Genomic DNA, 15,851 nt, shown 5'->3' on the forward strand with positions numbered 1-15,851 from the left:
GCCACGTGGGAGCCATCGCAGGAAGTGGAGCAGAGTCGTGGCAGTTACTGCGGCCTGCCAGGGGGTCCAGGCCTATCGGCCGAAGCTCGGTTGAGGCGCCCGATGGAGAGAAGTGGCTATCCATTTGAAAGGAGCTCGGATGTCGTTGGCGGGCTGCGATCGGAGTTGAGGGCGGAGTCCGGCTCCCGTAGGAGTCCGGATGAAGTCTGCCTGTAGCTGGGGTCGGAGACGAGATCTAGCTCCCATAGGAGTCCGGTCGAAGTCTACCTGCAATCGAAGTTGGGGATGAGGTCCGACTTCCGTAGGAGTCCGGACAGAGTCTACCTGTAGTCAAGGTCAAGGATGGAGCCCGGCTCCCGTAGGAGTCCGGGCGGAGTCTTCCTTGTGGTTGACGTTGGCGATGGAGCCCGACTCCCGTAGGGGTTCGGGCGGAGTCTTCCTTGTGGTTGAAGTCAGGGGTGAAGTTCGGCTCCCGTAGGAGTCCGGGTGGAGCTTACCAGTAGTTGAAGCTGGCGACGGAGCCCGACTCCTATAGGAGTCCGGGTGGAGTCTTCCTTGCGGTTGAAGTTGGCGACGAGCCTGACCCCCGTAGGAGTCCGGGCAGAGTCTACCTTGCAGTTGAAGCTGGCGACGGAGCCCGGCTCCCGTAGGAGTCCGGGCGGAGTCTTCCTTGCGGTTGAAGTTGGCGATGGAGCCCGACCCCCATAGGAGTCCGGGCGGAGTCTACCTTGCAGTTGAAGCTGGCGACGGAGCCCGGCTCCCGTAGGAGTCCGGGCGGAGTCTTCCTTACAGTTGAAGTTGGTGATGGAGCCCGGCTCCCGTAGGAGTCCGGACGGAGTCTACCTTGCAGTTGAAGCTGGCAATGGAGCTTGGCTCACGTAGGAGTCCGGGTGGAGTCTTCCTTGCGATTGAAGTTGGCGACGGAGCCCGGCTCCCATAGGAGTCTGGGTGGAGTCTTCCTTGCAGTGGGAGTTGTAGGAGACTCGCGAGGGTTAATCCCATCGAAAACTTTGGCTGAGGGTATTTTATACCCAACACCAGTCCCCCTACTTCCGTGTTCGAATTTTGAACGAAGGAAGTACAGAAAGATTTGCACAGTCGAAGTTGACCCCTTGAATCTTGTGCACAGCCGTCCTCAGATATTTTGGTATTAAATGTGCGCATGCTGGAGCCTTTTTCCGATTAGGGTGACCCGAGGAGCCTTTTCGGAACTCCCACCGGGACGTGATCCCAAGCGTCGTGCCATGAAAGTTTGCAAACGGTCAACTCCTGGTCGCGGTGAGTGGGACACGTAGTGGGCATTGGTTGGCCTAGGGGCACCTGCCATCATAATTGCGCCAGGCTCCGTTGCCTATTTAAACCCCCCACCCTTCCTCCGGGGGCTTTACTTCGCCTAAAGGACGACACTTTTCTTTCGCCTGAGAGCTTAGCCACTCAGCCACTCCATCAGTGCCCCTGCCGACTTCGAGCATCCTCCACGCGGGTCTTTGCCGTCTCTCCGCCGTCTCCAGTCCCCCAATTCCTCTCTAAAGGGTTCCCCCGCAAGGGCCTCCGCGTCGGAGGCCATCCTCAAGAGGATGCCACGAACTTGAAAGAGCGCAAGGAGGAGAACAGTAGTCTGCGAGTTCTCCAGTCGTCGAGCGGCCGCTGAAGGTTCCTGTCGCTTTAAAGGGGGTTCGAGGGAGAATTCCTTCAACAACAGGGGTTTAATAACGGGGACAACCGATGAAGGCATTTTGCTTGAGAATTTTGGAGTAGCAAGATGGGGTGACATCGGTCAAGAGGGCAGAACTGTCGTCACAAGCTGTGGCGGAATCCTTGATGTCACCGGGGCCGAGGGTCCAGAAGCGATCGGCGCCGACGGTGGAGTAGTAAAACTTGTTGCGGGGATGGTGGAAGTAGCGCATGCCGACCTTGCCGGAACACTTTGGACGGTGGTTGTCGTGGAGCATTCAGTGATGGCGTATATCTCCGGCACCATTGCTGCCTCCGGGGTAACTCCGATTCTTCTTGAAACAGGTCTTCGTCGCTGCTGCCGTTGCCCTTACTGCCCCCTGGAATCTATCCCATCCTTTTCCCCCTAGGGTTGGGATTTCGGTGGTGGAGCGGAACAAGACTGGGGCGAGAGCCGATAGGCTTGTCATACGCACTGAAAAATGTGGCTGGGAAGGACAGAAATGGAAAGAGAAGTTTGCAGCTTGAAGTGGCCTCCGGTGTATCCCTTCCAAGCCGTGTTCTCGAGCCTTGTAATAATGTATTCTTTTCTGGCCCTCCGGGTCTTGTAACGTACATCTTGTTAGTCAAAAAATGAGAAGGTGATTTTGTTACCTCGTCCGTACTTTGCATCGAATCGTTGTCTGCTGAACTTTTTTCTTTGCCGTCGTTATTGTTGTATTCCCTTCTCCTCTTCTTTTCTTTTCTCTTCTCCCCTTTTTTTTTTTTTTTTGGTGGGGCTGCGGGGGTTCGGCTCCCGCGGGTGGAGTCGGGGCGAGGTCTAGCTCCCGTGGGAGTCCGGATGGAGTTTTATCGCGAAGGGGCCGCTGGGGAAGGTCCCCCTTTTTCTTATCTAGTCTCGAATGATCAGACCTTAATTGATGTCAGGGCGGGGTTCTTTCCCTATTTCTGTCAGAACAAGGTTCAGCTCTGGTTAGGGCGAGGTTTGCCTCTTGTCTCTAACATGACTGTAGGGGCATACTAGGGCGTCGCTGGGCCCCTCACTCCATTTGGTCTAAAGGACACCGGGTCTTCAACTTTGCTCAAGTTAGGGCGAGGTTCTCCTCCTATCCCTAACAGGGCTGTGGGGGCGCATATGGGCATTGCAGGGCCTCTCCCCCCATCCGGTCTAAAGGGAACCGGGCCTTCGACTTTGCTCAAGTTAGGGCGAGGTTCTCCTCCTGTCCCTAACAGGGCTGTGGGGGCGCATATGGGCATTGCAGGGCCTCTCCCCCCATCCAGTCTAAAGAAAATCAGGCCTTCGACTTTGCTCAAGTTAGGGCGAGGTTCTCCTCCTGTCCCTAACAGGGCTGTGGGGGCGCATATGGGCGTTGCAGGGCCTCTCCCCCCATCCGGTCTAAAGGGAACCGGGCCTTCGACTTTGCTCAAGTTAGGGTGAGGTTCTCCTCCTGTCCCTAACAGGGCTGTGGGGGTGCATATGGGCGTTGCAGGGCCTCTCCCCCCATCCGGTCTAAAGGGAACCGGACCTTTGACTTTGCTCAAGTTAGGGCGAGGTTCTCCTCCTGTCCCTAACAGGGCTGTGGGGGCACATGTGGGTATTGCAGGGCCTCTTCCCCCATCCGGTCTAAAGGGAACCGAGTCTTCGACTTTGCTCAAGTTAGGGCGAGGTTCTCCTCTGTCCCTAACAGGGCTGTGGGGGCGCATGTGGGCGTTGCAGGGCCTCTCCCCCATCCGGTCTAAAGGGAACCGAGCTTTCGATTTTGCTGAGGTGAGGTTCCTCTCTTGTTTCTGATACAATTTGTTTGGATTGTCCTGTAGATGTAGGATAGTGCCAAAGACATGTAGATATACAACTTTTAGTTAAAATGAAGTTATTGATAGTATATCCGTAAGTTCTCCGAGCTCCATGGTCGCAGGAGGTCGGCTCCTCCGAGCTCCTTAAGATAATAAGTTCCGGGCCGGACTACTTCTTTGACCTTATACGGGCCTTCCCAGTTTGGGGCGAGCTTCCCTCGATCTTGAGGTTGTGAGACAGCGGCTCGTTGAAGCACTAGATCTCCTGTTCTAAAGATCTTGTTCCTGACTTGAGAGTTGTAATAGCGAGCGACTTTCTGTCTGTAGGTGGCCATTCGAACCTGAGCTATCTCCCGCCTTTCTTTCAGCAGGTCGAGGTTGGCTTTAAGACCTTGCGAATTTTGATGTTCGTCGAATGCCACAACTCGTGCCGATGGGAGTTTAAGCTCAATTGGGATGACGGCCTCCGTACCGAAGGCCAAAGCAAAGGGGGTCTCCACTATGGGCAGCCTCTGGGTAGTTCGATACGCCCACAACATATGATAAAGTTCGTCCACCCAAGTTCCCTTCATTTTCTCGAGCCTTGTCTTAATCCCCTATAGAAGGGTTCTGTTAGTTACCTCAGCTTCGCCGTTCGCCTGAGGATGGGCTACTGATGTGAAGTTATGGGAGATATTTAGATCTTCACAGAATCCAGTGAATTTCGCTCCTGCGAACTGCCGTCCGTTATCAGTGATTAGGGCCCTAGGCAGACTGAACCTGCACACGATTGACTTCCAGACGAAATCTTGCACTTTTACTTCTGTGATTTTTGCTAGTGGTTCGGCTTCAACCCATTTGGTGAAGTAGTCGATCGCTACAAGGAGGAACTTCCTCTGCCCAGACGCCATGGGAAAGGGGCCAAGGATGTCCATCCCCCATTGCGCAAAAGGCCATGGGGCACTCAAGGGCGTGAGCTCGGTGGCGGGCTGTCTCTGGATGTTGGCATACCTCTGGCATCGATCATATTTTCTGACATATTCAACCGAGTCATGATGCATTGTCGGCCAGTAATATCCTTGGCGGAGCAACTTATGGGATAAAGATCTAGCCCCCAGATGGTTTCTGCAGATTTCTTCATGCACTTCCCATAAAGCGTAGTCGGCTTCTGAAGGCCGGAGACATTTTAAGAGGGGCAAAGAGTATGATCTCTTGTACAATTTGCCTTCATAAAGGATGTATCGGGAGGCTTGATTTCGGAGCTTTCGAGCTTCTTTCGCATCCTGGGGGAGAACCCCGTCTCTGAGAAATGTTATCAGCGGGTCGATCCAGCTGGGCTCATGGTCAACTTCCATAACGGGCCGTGATTCTTTCGTACTCGGGCACTTGAGTACTTCAAAGAGAACACCTTTGGGTAATTCGGCTGGAGCCAGCATTGCTAGCTTGGAAAGAAGGTCGGTCCTGGTATTTTCCAACCTTGGAATCTGCCTGATGTCACAGCTGCTGAAGGCGGGGATGAGCTCCTTTACCTTTCCCAGATATTTAGCCATGCTGTCCTCCCGCACCTCGTAGTTTTCGTTGACTTGTCCCACTATTAGCTGAGAGTCGCTGTGGACCCGGAGCTGATCTATTCCCAGCTCTTTGGTGATCCTCAGTCCTGCAATTAGAGCTTCATATTCCATTTCGTTATTCGTTACGGGGAACTCGAAGCACAGAGCGTACTCCACAATAATTCCCTCTGGGCTGATCAAGATCAGGCCCGCACCTGCACCTGACACATTGGAAGAACTGTCCACATAGAGGGCCCAAATGCAATCAGAGGGATCTGCTTTTTCCTTGGGGGAGTTCGGTCGGGGTTTCTGGTTGTCAATTTCGCCCTGTTCAGGTTCGGCCTCCTCCGAGATAGTACACTCCACTATGAAATCTGCCAATATCTGGGCCTTCACTGCTGGCCTAGGTCGATAGTTGATGTCGAATTTTGTGAGCTCGATCGCCCATTTTGCCATTCTCCTGGAGGCATCCACCCGATGTAGAACCACCTTGATCGGTTGGTCAGTGAGCAGTGTTATGGTGTGCCCTTGGAAGTAGGGTCGAAGCTTTTGGACTGCAATCAACAGGGCGTAAGTCAGTTTTTCTAATTTGGTATACCTGGTCTCGGCGTCTCTTAGCACGCGACTGATGTAGTAGATTGGCCATTGGACTTTTGCTTCTTCTTTGACAAGGACTGCCGCGAGAGCCATAGGAGAGACCGCCAGGTATAAAAACAGTTCCTCCTTGGGCTCCGGCCTTGCCAACAGCGAGGGTGAGCCGAGGTAGCTCCTCAGTTCTTCGAACGCCCGTTGGCACTCAGAGGTCCAACAGAAGTTCTTCGGCTGCTTGAGGATTTGAAAGAAGGGTAGGCACCGTTCGACCTTGCGACAAAGCGATTCAGGGCTGCTACCCTCCCTGTAAGGCGCTGAACCTCCTTTATTGACTTCGGAGCGGCCATCTCCTGGATGGCGTGAATTTTTTCTGGATTGGCCTCAATCCCGCACCCCGACACCATGAAGCCCAGAAACTTTCTCGAGGCTACCCCGAAAGCGCATTTAGTCGGGCTCAACTTCATTCTATATTTTCGGAGAGCATCGAAGGTCTCCTCGAGGTCGGCGACGTGATCCATGGAAGATTTGCTTTTTACGAGCATATCATCCACATAGACCTCCATGTTGCGGTCGATCTGCTCCTTGAAGATTTTATTCACCAACCGTTGGTAGGTTGCGCCTGCATTTTTGAGGCCGAAAGGCATGACCCTGTAACAGTAAAGGCCATGGTTAGTAATGAAAGTGGTCTTTTCCTCATCTTTCGGTGCCATCCTGATTTGATTATAATCGAAGAATGCATCCATAAAGGTAAGGAGCTCATGGCCAGAGGTCGCGTCCACCAGTTGATCGATTCTGGAAAGGGGGTAGCTGTCCTTCGGGCAGGCCTTATTCAGCTTTTTAAAGTCTATGCACATCCTCCACTTACCGTTTTCCTTTTTGACTAGGATGATGTTGGAAATCCAATCAAAATAATTGACTTCCCTAATGAATCCGGCCTTGAGGAGTTTGTCTACTTCTTCGGCTATCGCCTTCTGCCTCTCTGGTGCATGACCTCGGATTTTCTCTTTCATCGGTCGATGCTTTGGATCGACGGCCAGACGGTGCTCCATGACTTCTGCATCAATCCCTGGCATGTCTGCTGGAACCCAAGCAAAAACATCCGCATTCTTTCGTAGAAAATCGACGAGATGCATCCGCACCTCCTCCCCCAGGTTGGAGCCATTCATCACCACATGCTCCGCGTTCCCATCGTTCAGAGGGACCGACACCAGATCTTCGATTGGGCCGCCCCTCTCTTCAGTGAGATCGTCGCGGACATCCAACCCGTCAATTGGATAGGGGTCGGACTGATCGCTTCTTTGCAAGGCTATGTTGTAGCAATGTCTGGCCAGGGCTTGGTCTCCTCGGACCTCTCCGATCCCTTGGCTGGTGAGGAATTTCAACTTCAAATGGTAGGTCGATACGATGGCTCAGAGAGCATTGAGACCGGGTCGGTCGAGGATTGCATTGTAGGCTGACGGCGCCTTCACCACCAGGAAATTCACCAGAGCCCTGGATTGCCTTGGATATTGACCTGTGGCCACAGCCAAAGCTATGACTCCCTCCGTAGGAACAGCGTCACCAGTTAACCCTACCAGAGGTGAGCTAATCGGCCTCAAATGGCCGTCAAGAGCGGACATCCTTGAAAAAGCATCATAGAACAAAATGTCGGCCGAACTTCCATTGTCGACAAGGATGCGGCGAACGTCGTAATTTGCAATATTCAAGAAAACTACAACCGCGTTGTTGTGAGGGAATTGAACTCCCTGAGTGTCTTCTTCAATAAAGGTTATGGGCTCCTCGATCTTTTATCGCTTGGGGGGTACGGCCAGTGCGTCGGTTGCTTCTTGCTGGGATCCTCCTGAGATGGTGTTGGCGAAATCTGTTGGAGAATGATCGTCCGACCACTCCCTGTTGGCGACCATTGCCGGAGGTTGTGGGGCCTGGGAAACCAAAGGTGAGACCGGAGCCCGAGACATGGCGGCGGGGGCCGTGGGTCGCCGCGTGGATGCTTCACGAGAAGACATTGGGCGCGGATCCAGTGAGAGGAAGGAGGAGCGGATGTCAGAGAAGATAACCAGAGACGGTTCCATTGAGCGCTCCTTTAAAAACAAGGATACTGCGAAGACACAGTCCCCTTCCTCTAGCGCCATTCCTGTTGGTGCAAAAATCCGCCTGCACTGGAGAAGCTGGAGTCGAGGGAGTCGCGATCGCCGCCAGGACCTACAAAAGAAGTCTCAACCGGAGGTGGGGTTGCTCCGGCAAGACCCTCCGATGCTCAAGTCAATTCTCTACCTCAACAAGAATGGAGTGCTCGAATAAAAATTTTAGCAGAGTTTTGAGATAGAAAATGGAGCTTAAAAAATAACGTATCTGGGGGTCCCCCTTTTATAGGCAGGGGGAGCAATGGATTGATAGCGATTGTTTGTAACTGCCTCATCGTGGGCCGCGTGGGGCAAGGAGGAATTAGTTGTGGAGAGTAGTGGAGTGGAATCGTGGCCGTCAGCGGGACATGCCACGTGGAGTCTGTTGTGGGAAGTGGAGCAGAGTCGTGGTCGTTACTGCGGCCTGCCAGGGAGTGATGGAGCCGCGTGGGAGCCGTCGCAGGAAGTGGAGCAGAGTCGTGGCCGTTACTGTGGCCTGCCAGGGGGTGATGGAGCCGCGTGGGAGCCATCGCAAGAAGTGGAGCAGAGTCGTGGCCATTACTGCGGCCTGCCAGGGGGTCCAGGCCTGTCGGCCGAAGCTCGGTTGAGGAGCCCGATGGAGAGAAGTGGCTATCCATTTGAAAGGGGCTCGGATGTTGCTGGCGGGCTACGATCGGAGTTGAGGGCGGAGTCTGGCTCCCGTAGGAGTCCGAACGAAGTCTGCCTGTAGCTGGGGTTGGAGACGAGATCTGGCTCCCGTAGGAGTCCGATCGAAGTCTACCTGCAATCGAAGTTGGGGATGAGGTCCGACTCCCGTAGGAGTCCGGACAGAGTCTACCTGTAGTCGAGGTCAAGGATGGAGCCCGGCTCCCATAGGAGTCCGGGTGGAGTCTTCCTTGCGGTTGATGTTGGCGATGGAGCCCGACTCCCGTAGGGGTCCGAGCAGAGTCTTCCTTGTGGTTGAAGTCAGGGGTGAAGTCCGGCTCCCGTAGGAGTCTGGGCGGAGCTTACCAGTAGTTGAAGCTGGCGACGGAGCCCGGCTCCTGTAGGAGTCCGGGCAGAGTCTTCCTTGCGGTTGAAGTTGGCGATGGAGCCCGACCCCCGTAGGAGTCCGGGCAGAGTCTACCTTGCAGTTGAAGCTGGCGACGGAGCCTGGCTCCCGTAGGAGTCCGAGCGGAGTCTTCCTTGCGGTTGAAGTTGACGATGGAGCCCGACCTCCATAGGAGTACGGGCGGAGTCTACCTTGCAGTTGAAGCTGGCGACGGAGCCCGACTCCCGTAGGAGTCAGGGCGGAGTCTTCCTTGCGGTTGAAGTTGGTGATGGAGCCTGACACCCGTAGGAGTCCGGACAGAGTCTACCTTGCAGTTGAAGCTGGCGACGGAGCCCGGCTCCCGTAGGAGTCCGGGCGGAGTCTTCCTTGCGGTTGAAGTTGGCGATGGAGCCCGGCTCCCGTAGGAGTCCGGGCGGAGTCTTCCTTGCAGCGGGAGTTGTAGGAGACTCGCGAGGGTTAATCCCGTTGGGAACTTCGGCTAAGGGTATTTTATACCCAACAGGACCGATAGGGAAATGGCCATATTTGCAGAAAAGAAAATCATAACCTAATTAGTAATTGATTCATTAAATCTAAAGATTTGAACTTTAATCAAAAGTTTTCTCTCACTATTTTATTCAAATTGGTAGCCTTTACCTCTAATTCGAGGAATTACCCTAATTCCTTAGTGGGTACTAGAATCCACTTAGACTGCGCACAAGTCCAACTTTGATTGTTCAACCCATGTACATCTAAGGGTAGGTTCATAACCAATTATTTTTTTAAATATTTTTTAGTAATTTTAATTTTACTCCAGTTCCTAATCAGTAGGCTTTGGCCTCCACTGAAAAGATCTGGTTAGGTCCAACCATTAACATGACCATACTTGACCCATCTAGCCAATGAATGATTAGGCCCAATTTTGGTTGGCTAACCTAACCACCATTTAGAAAGATGCAGTCAAGAAATCATATTATGAATGACAATTCCATCAGTCGATAAGCACCAGGCCTTTGGGCCTTCAATGATTATCCAACTGATGGACCCATTATTATCCACTTAAGGGAGGCTATGATCTAGTTATCACCATAACTATTTCATTTTAAGCACCTAATAATTTTAGAAGATTTAATTGATTTAGAGGAGGAGGTCAGATGAACTAGCTTATCATGATCCTCCCATTGGCTTCACCAAGTCAGCTTAAGGGAGACCATTAAAAGGGTTGGTCTAGGAGCACCTAAATCAGTCACACTGATTTACCTAGCTGACATGCGTCTGCTCAAATAGTCAAGTGATCTGATCAAAATATAATTTCATCAAGAGGCCAGATAAGATCGATCGGTGGAAGGGTCTATCAAAGCTTGCCTTAGACACCATCAGAAATAGCCAGGTAAGCGGGCTGCCAATTAAAAACCACCGGTCTGGTTTACCTTAGACACCAATTGGTTTAATTAGTTTCAATTAGATCAACCTAACAGTTTGTGCTAGACCGCTTAGTGAAGAATCAAGTCCACTTGGTTCTCGTTAAAGACATGAACTTGACTAACTACAACTATTGTAATTGATCTAGAGAATTCTTGACCTAATCTAAGACAACAATTGCTTAGATTTAGTTAATTCTATAATTATGTCCATCTTTAATCTAACATTAACCCAATTAATGGATCTAATTCTCAATTAATGTGTTATGGTTTGTGTCTTAGGTTCTTCAATTCACAATCCTAGAACCTAATCAAACAACTTCTTAATTCTTAATTAAGTTTTGGGCTGAGGATTGGGGTTTGACTTTTTAAAAATAATTTTTATATTTATAAAATATTTTTACAATATTATTCTACCAACCAAGTTGTATGTTTGATTCATAATCAAAATACAAGTAAAATAAGTATGAAACTACTTTAGATCTAATCTAAACAGGTTCATGTAATTGAAACAATTTCAACTTGAAATTGTGCAAATTTTCCAGACAAATATATGATTGTTCTTTGCATGGAAATTATTAAAAAAAAAATTTATTTTAGATTTAAATATCTTTTAAATTTAATAAATATAAATTTAATCTAGATCACATCTAAAAAATTAATGATTAAAGAAAGATCTACACGAACTAGGACAACTTTTGCACTGTGAGGGGTAAACCTTACAGTAGGACAACCTACAGTTCGTGATTGATCTAAAAGTTTTAATTTTAGATTTAATAATCAGATTATAAATTAGATCTAATCTAAGAAATAATCTAAGTATGTATAAATAATCATGTAATAAACAACCTAGGCTCTGATACCAATTGAAGGAACCAGATCTTGGGTTTCGGTTTAGATATTGAAATTTTTTCAAGATCAGGCAGTGAAAGACTAAAATAAATTAAAATTTATTTTATAAAATTAAAAAATCTTTAGATTTAAGATTTTATTATATAATTATCATATTATATTAAATAAATAATTTAAAATATAAAGAGCAAGAACTACATGTTGATCATATCAACATGTTTCTATACTACATCTAATGTATGTAAAATATAATAGATAAGATCTATTACCTTGCAAGTTAGATGTTTTAACTTTTCTGATCCAGACTTGAGGATGATGTTGCAAGCCGCACATGCATCCGACCTCTAGGAGTCATCCACATGAGCCCACGAATCATGATCAGAAATCCTAGTCCAGAAAATCAGCACAGTATGCTAGTACTGTGCTGATCCTTCTTCGATGGTCTATCAGATACCTCCTTCTTCACTCTTCTAAAGATGAAAAGTAGAAAAAAAAGTTTTAAATGTGAGACACTCTCATAAAACTCACAGATGGAGGAAGGAAAGAGGTGAACACAGCAACCCTAGAAGAAGACCCTGTTCTTCTTCTCTTTGCTCTAACCCAGACACTTAGTTTTGTGTCTATTATATCTCCACACCTCAACACCCTTTCTCCCTGATTTTTACATACCCCAAAAGTCTCTCAATTCTCTATAATTCACAAATATTTCAAGAAAAAAATCATCTTAAATAATGAGATATGAAGAATCTTTGTGTAGGTCAAATACCTAGTCAAGGAAAATCCAAACAGGGCAAGACAAGTGGTGCCCAACTCTTGGGTGCCCCCTCCTTCTTTTTCTACCATGGACCACCAGAAAAGGGTGCACAATATGTGATATAAAAATCATAAAAATCTCAAAAAAAATTTGGATAAAATCAGTGCCATAAGGAAAGAGTTTTGGTTTCCTAAAATTCTATCTCATAGAATTTGAAATCCAAACTAATTCCTACTTTGACATGGTCCACAACCACATTCTATGTAAGAGAGAAAGAGTGAAAAGCTTTGAGCATGCATGAAGGCCTGGGAGAGAAAGTTTTGTCACACAAAATAAGAGAGAGTGGGCGTGGGGGGCTAAGGTGGCGCAAGGTGGAATCCTAGTCTTACTAGGATTCAATCTACGACTTGTTCAAATTTGGTTTCTCAAACCAAATCAAATTAAAATCAAATCAACCTAATTAAAATAACTCTTAACCTAATTAAAAATATAATTTAATTAGATTAAATTAGATTTAAATCTGATTTAATTTTTTAATCAAATTAAAAATTAGGTTGACCCAAGTCCTAATTGAACTAGGACTAGTTTTTCCTTGCACTTGGCTTATCCAATAAACCAATTGGACTTGATCCAATCAAGTCCAAACTAAATCTAATTAAATTATATTCAATTAGACTTAATCTCAGCTTATTGGCTTAATCAAATTAAGTCAATTAGCAATCGAATTGCTAATTGATCCTCCTGCAACACTTGCACTAGGTTAAATGTCAATCGTATTGATCATTTAACCCTAGAACGATTCTTAATCATTGATTAACCATCCGATCGGATCATGAACTCTAATGTGTGTGACCTCATAGGTCCAAATCTAAGCTGATAGTATAAAAATAAATTTTTATATCAATCAAAGTGACCATCTAGCAATGTACTCGACGGTTGGATAGGTCGAATGTGTAGAACAACATCCTTAAAACCCATGCGGATATAGTTTTCATATAATTCATCCCCTTGATCAAAATACTCATAGAAAACCTCAGAGTTCAATAGTTAACTCTGATCAAGTTGTCCACATTATATTTTAAAATATCAAATCCATCTGATGGATTACCCTGGCCAAGATTTTGCTAAATTGAAATACAGCGACTCATTCTTCTCCAACTCTTGGAGTGGTCCATCCCATCTTCTCATACTCCGACTTTGCAAGTACTTGACTATACCCAGAAGCCTTCCATCACTGAATTAGAAATTCAGTTAGTCCAGTACCAAAGCACAGTGAGTTGCTTGCAAGTCATTGAGGTGATTTCAGGTCTAAGGGACACTTATACCTATATCCCATCAGAGACATTCTCGACAGCAGAATGTTCTGGAGTTGATCACGTTCAATGATGATGTACACTTACATCTTATCTGTATGTCATACCAGTGTCTCTACACTCCTTGATTAAGAGGACAACCAACTCATATGACCTACAGTGATCTATGCTCGATAGAAGCTATCGTTCTTATTAACAGCCTATCATTTGGTCGTAAACAGTTTTAAGGACTAATTGATAAATCCTCTCTTTATCGAATCTAAATAATCCTAAGGACTTCATCACAACATCGAAGTTTATTAGAAGATGAAAACTTATGATAAAAATATCAAAAATATATTTTATTTATTAACAAATTAATTACAATACAAGGTTGCTCAACCGTCAACAGATTGACTATTAGGATATATTTTCCAACATGAGATTGGGACTCTACTATTTTTGAAGAATTTATTAGTAATTAAATTACTAATTGACTCAATTTAATTGAGTAAATAGCTTTGAAATAAGTCTAATTGAATTAGATTCAGTTCAACTCTGATTTGGTTTAATATGATCGAGCCCGATTACAAGACAAATTTGATCCTGATTCGATTAGAATTTTGACTTAGCTAATTTTTAATTGGGTTAGGAATTTGATGAGATATTTAAGTTTTTTATTAGATTATATTCATTTCTATCAGTAGATTCAATTCAAATTTGATTTGGATTAGAATTAGAATTGAAAATGAAGAGTCCTTGTCAACTAGGACTCTATCCTTATCTTTTGCGCCACACCTGGATCCATGCCAATTTCTCCTTGCCTAATTGGATTTGGATTGTAATTTTTGACATCATGATAGAGGATCCAATAAGAATGGGTGGCTATAGCTGGTGAGTTATAACATTATCTCTTGCCTAATTCGAATGCGATCCGAATTAGAGATAAGGGATAAACTAGGAAAGAGATTTTTCATATATGAAATATTATTGATATCATATTAATTTTTTTCTTATTTTTCTTAGAGAATACTTTAGCATGTGAGACTTTATAATCCTTCTCCACATTCTAATAATTTTTTTAGAATTTTTTGGGATGCCAAAAGGAGATTTTGGCATTGACTCTTGGTGCTCTTATTTGGAAAACCCTAATTTCCAGTCTATAAAAAGGGATCCTCTCTCTTGGACATCCCATGATCTATCCCTTGCTGATTTTTATTTTTAGAGCCTCTTCTCCTCCTCCTCTATTCCTCCTCTTGATCCTCTCTTGCTTTAGAGTATCCAAGATGTAGGAACCAGATCTAGGGTTTCAGGGTTAGATCTTGAAACTTTTTCGAGATCATACGGAAGACTAAAATAAATCAAAATTATTTTCTAAAATTAGAGAATCTCTAGATCTAAGATCTTATTATATGATTATTATATAGTATTAAATCAAAAATTAAAATATATAAATATAGCATGAACTACATGTTGATCATATCAACATGTTTCTATACTACATCTAATGTATGTATTAAACAATAGATCAGATCTATTACCTTGCAAGTTAGACGTTCTAACCTCACTGATTTGGGCTTGAGGATGATGTTGCAAGCCGCACACACGTTCGGCCTCTAGGAGTCATCCACACGAGCCCACGAATCTATATCAGAAGTCCTGCTTCAGGAAATCAGCACAGTATGCTAGTACTGCGCTGATCCTTCTTTGATGGTTGATCAGGTGCCTCCTTCTTCTTGATTTAGACTCTTTCAAAGATGAAAAGTAGAAGGAAGAGTTTTAGATCTGAGACACTCTCTGAAAACTCAAGATGGAGGGAGGAAAGATATGAAAACAAATAACCCTAGAAGAAGACCCTCTTCTTCTTCTCGTTTCTCACTCTAGACACCCTAACTTGTGTCTATTATATCTCCATGATACAAAGGTCTTTCTCTCTAATTTTTGGATGGCCCAAAGGTCTCTCTAATTTCTATGTTATACAAAAATTTTATAAAGAAACTCATTTTATATAGAGAGATATGATAGAGTCCTTGTCTAGGTCAAATACCTAGTCAAGGCTTATCCAAACATGGCAAGATAAGGGGCGCCCAACTCTTGAGCACCTCCTCCTTATTTTCATGCATGGATTACCAGTAAAGGGTGCACAATATGTATCCTAAAATCCATGAAAATTCCAAAAAAAATTTGGATAAATTTGGTGCAAAATTGAAAGAGTTTTGGATTTCTAAAACTCTATCTCATAGAATTCGAAATCCAAACTTATTCCTTTTAGATTTGATCCAAACCATCTTCCATGTAAGAAAGAAGAGAGGAGACCTTTTATGAACATGGGAGAGACCTGGGAGAGGGCTTTTATCACATAAAATAAGAGGAGATTGGCGTTGAATGAGAGAGAGGGCATGGGGAAGGCTTATGTGGTGCAAGGTGGATCCTAGTCTTACTAGGATTCTATCTTATGACTTGTTTTAATTTGGTTTCTCAAACCAAATCAAACTAAAATTAGATCAAACTAATTAAAATAGATCTTAACCCAATTAAAAACCTAATTTAATTAGATTAAATTTGATTTAAATTTGATTTAATTTTTTAATCAAATTAGAAATTAGATTGACCCAAGTCCTAGTTGAACTAGGACTAGTTTTTCCTTGCACTTGGCTTATCCAATAAACTAATTGGACTTGATCCAATCAAGCCCAAACTAAATCTAATTAAATCATATTTAATTAGACTCAATCTCAGCCCATTGGCTTAATCAAATTAAGTCAATTAGCAATTGAATTGCTAATCGATC

Source organism: Elaeis guineensis, chromosome 14 (genome assembly GCF_000442705.2).
Source record: "Elaeis guineensis isolate ETL-2024a chromosome 14, EG11, whole genome shotgun sequence".
In the NCBI taxonomy this organism is placed as follows: Eukaryota; Viridiplantae; Streptophyta; class Magnoliopsida; order Arecales; family Arecaceae; genus Elaeis; species Elaeis guineensis.